Source organism: Crocuta crocuta, unplaced genomic scaffold, assembly GCF_008692635.1.
Source record: "Crocuta crocuta isolate KB4526 unplaced genomic scaffold, BGI_CrCroc_1.0 scaffold636, whole genome shotgun sequence".
NCBI classification, from domain to species: domain Eukaryota; kingdom Metazoa; phylum Chordata; class Mammalia; order Carnivora; family Hyaenidae; genus Crocuta; species Crocuta crocuta.
In genome coordinates this window covers 1,633,819-1,638,019 of record NW_027530380.1, presented here as the reverse complement: position 1 = coordinate 1,638,019, position 4,201 = coordinate 1,633,819, and positions in this window count along the sequence as shown.

Genomic DNA, 4,201 nt, shown 5'->3' with positions numbered 1-4,201 from the left:
TTTTTTTGATTGTTTTTTTTTTTTTTTTTAAAGTTTGAGAGACAGTGTGTGTGAGTGGGGGAGGGGCAGAGAGAGGGAGGGAGAGAGAGAATCCCAGGCAGGCTCCTCATTGTCTGTGCAGAGCCCGACATGGGGCTCTATCTCATGAACCGTGAGATCCTGACCTGAGCCTAAATAAAGAGTTGGATGCTTAACCGACTGAGCCACCCAGGCACCCCGTGATTAATGATTTAGAAGCCTTGGTATTTTTGCCACGGCTTGCATTAAAATGACTGGCATTTCTGAAGTTAGCTGAGTTACATGTATATGTATATTTAAGTATAAATATTGAAATAATATAAATATTTACGTGCAAATATATATGTAAATTTTTGTTGAAAGATAACCTTTGGGGGTGCGCCTGCGTGGCTCAGTTGGTTAAGCATCTGGCTCTTGATTTAGGCTCAGGTCAGGATTTCCCAGTTAGTGAGTTTGAGCCCTGCATCAGGCTCTGCACTGACTCTGTGCTGACAGTGTGGAGGCTGCTTGGAATGCTCTCTCTCCCCCTCTCTTTGCCCCATCCCTCTCAAAAAAACAAAAACAAACTACACTTAATTGTTGAACTAAGACTACCACACAACTGGAGTCATGGGTTAAAGAATTATATGTTTAAAAAAAAAGATGCCTCTGAAGTCACCCAGATGATTTATTTAGGTTGTTTCCCCCTAACTATGAGTTGTGTGTTCATTTTTGATGATTTTTGTATTCAGGTTTTTGTGGATTTTTAAATTGTCATTTATAGTGTGCTAGGCATTGAGTTTAAAATGATGAACAAGCCCTCAGAGAGACGGATTCTCTTCCCACCTCACTATATTCTATCCCTTTGGACTTGGTGTTTTGAAAAACATGTGAGAACGAACACTTGCAGAATGGGGATCAAGGTCCAGGTTAAAACGCTACTCTGATCCAGCTGGCCTACCTTGGGGCTTCCTGATGTTGTTAGCAAGTTGAGTGACTTGCTTTTATGTGCTCAGGCTTGGGCTGTATCATCTGTCTGTAACTGAGAAGGTGTTTTTTGTTCGTTCATGACGTAGGAGATGAGGAGAAAATCCTTTCTCATATGTTCTGCAGTAGCCCTGGCTGCTGCTTGTGCGTTTGCATCAGTGGGGAGTATCTTGGAATTTATATTAAAAATTCACATGACCGCAGAGAGAGATTTTCATTGCCTTTTTCGCCAAGGTGAGCTTAAAAAAACAAAACCTAGTTCAGATAAAGGTTATTTGGAGTAAATCCTTTCTTATTATCCTTAACTATAAAATAGAAATTAATACCTAAGAGGGTTGAAAACTCTTGCGTAATGCTGGCACAAAGGGTTTGTAAGGGGAGCTGTGCATTGTTGCTCTTCTCAAGCCCTGTGACTAAGCAAGTACATATTTAGATATTGTTGAGGTGAGAGTCTGGTGTTTTCAATGTTCTAGGCTAAACCAGTCCTCATTTCTGACTGGTAATTTTACAGTTAACATTGTTCTTGAATCTTTTTATTGGCCTTGGTCAGAGTCCATAATATTGAAAAGAGGAGACTGTTGGCTGTTGAAGAAAACGTGGCTCCTCTAAAGAATGGTTGGCAAGAGTAAATACAAAAGGAAATGAATCTCTTCTGTGAGGCTTGGTTTCCTATTTTGAAGGGGGCCCTCCGGATTCATTGCCTCCAGTCTAATGATAGCGGTTTCTGTAGACTGAGAGTTTGTGTCCCCCCTCAAGGTCCGTACACGTCCTTACGTGTCCTCAGTGCGACGGTGTTGGGAGGCGGCTGGACTGTGAGGCTGGAGCCGTCATGAAGGGGATATAAAAGACCCCCCAGAGATTTGTGGCTCCTTCATGCCATGTGAGTTCACGGCAAAAAGGACCGCTGTCCGTGACCTGGGAAGCGGGTCCTCACCAGACACTGCATCAGCAGATGCTGTGATCTTGGACTTTCCCGGTCTCTAGAACTGTAAGAAATAAATTTCTGTTGTGATAAGCCAGCCAGTGTGGTGTTGTGCCAGGACGTCAGCTGGCAGAGTGCACATGGCGCTGCTCACCAGCAGGTCCCTGCTCTTCCTCCTTCGGCCCTACAGCTCCGCGCGGGCGCTCCCACTCTCCCTGTGCTGGGAGAGCTCTTCGGCCAGGCCCGTCTTTCAACTTTGTCCTTTAGCTAATGACGTAAAACTCAGGGTTTCCTGTACGTTAAACACCTGGGGAGAGCTGCCCCTTTTTGAGCAGGAAGGACCTTTCATCATCCTCGTGGATGATTCCACCATCGTCTGTGTATCTTTAAATTTTTTTTTAATATTTGTTTATTTTTTAATGTTTTTTTTTTTTTTCTAGGAGAGAGGGAGAGACAGCGTGAGCAGGGGAGGGTCAGAGAGAGAGGGAGTCACAGACTCTGGAACAGGCTCCAGGCTCTGAGCTGGCAGTCAGCACAGAGCCCGACGCGGGGCTCGAACCCACGAACCGCGAGATCATGACCTAAGCGAAAGTCGGACGCTTAACCGACTAAGCCACCCAGGCGCCCCTAATGTTTGTTTATTTTTGAGAGACAGAGCATGAGTGGGGGAGGGCCAGAGACAGAGGGAGACAGAATCGGAAGCAGCTCCAGGCTCTGAGCTGTCAGCACAGAGCCTGACACGGGGCTTGACCCCACGAACCACAAGATCATGACCTAAGCCAAAGTCAGACGCTTAGCTGGCAGCCAAGCCACTCAGGTGCCCCGCCACTGGCATCATATTTAAAGCCTAGATTACTTTTTTTTTTAATAGTAAATTCATAAATTACTGAAGCTGGAAGAATGCATAGAGTTAATTAGTCCAACTCATTATTTCATAGATGAAGAAATGGATACTCAGGTTAGATGACGTAGGTCCATAGCTAATGAGTTGCTGACTTTACAGCTTTCTGGTCTCAACATTTAATATCTTTTCCCAGTTAGGCATTCTTCTTAAAAATGTATTTTGAAAAAAACTTTGTCAGTGTTTACACATCCACAGTTAAATGTGAGCTATTTCTAGGAGGTTGGATTAAAGAAACAGCTTTCTTTAGTCTCCCCACCCTCTTTTCCCTTTCCCCAAGGGCAGCTGTAGTTATTTGAATTCTTTTAGTCGATTAAAAAATAGGGGCGCCTGGGTGGCTTAGTCCGTTAAGCGTCCGACTTTTGCTTAGGTCATGATCTCGCGGTTCGTGGGTTCGAGCCCCGCGTTGGGCTCTGTGCTGACTGCCAGCTCAGAGCCTGGAGCCTGTTTCAGAGTCTGTGTCTCCCTCTCTCTCTGACCCTCCCCTGCTCACGCTGTCTCTCTCTCTGTCTCCTAGAAATAAATAAAAATATTCTTAAAAAAAAGTTAAAAAAAATATATTTACCTCCGTCTGTCTGAAGAATATATTTTGAAGAATTCATACCTGCCTCCTTGTATGATTTTGTTTTTGTTTTTAAGCATATCTTTTGATTTCCTGTTGGGAAAAGATAGGGAATAATTCTTTTCTCCCCTCCCCAGAGTCTGTCTTCACCATCCTTCCGTGATAATTTTAGTGCTGTTTTGGTTAAATCAATATTTAGTTTTATCATTATGACCCTGTGTGCTATTTAATGCTAAGTGGTAAATTACAAATGTTTTTCCTTTCCTAAAAAACTTTGGTATTTCAAGAAATAGTCTCACTTCCCCCTCCAAAATTTTATGTTTGTTTGTTTATACCTAATCTCTCCACCCAATGTGGGACTCAAACTCACAACCCTGAGATCAAGAGTTGCATGCTGTACCAACTGAGCCAGTTAGGCACTCATCACTTTTTTATTTTGAGAGAGAGAGAGCGAGCGTGCGCGCACATGGGCTATGGAGAGGGGCCGAAGTGGGGAGAGGGGGAGGGAGAGAATCTTAAGCAGGCTCCACGCCTCCCATGACCCTGTGATCATGACCCGAGCCAAAATCAAGAGTGGGACGCTCAACCAACTGAGCCACCCAGATGCCGCCCCCCATCACTTTTTTTTTTAAAGCTATTAATGCACTATTTTAGACTCAGACTTTTAGTCAGTTCCGTGTTCCGGTATTCCATCAGCTTTCTCTTTCTGAGGCTCCCTTTCCTGCCCCCGTCCACCCTGCTTGCCCTCCCTGCTGGGAGCACAGTTAGAGAACTGTTAGCTTCCAGGATCCCAGGGCTTCTTTCTGCCTCTCTCCTGCATCAGCACTCTTGT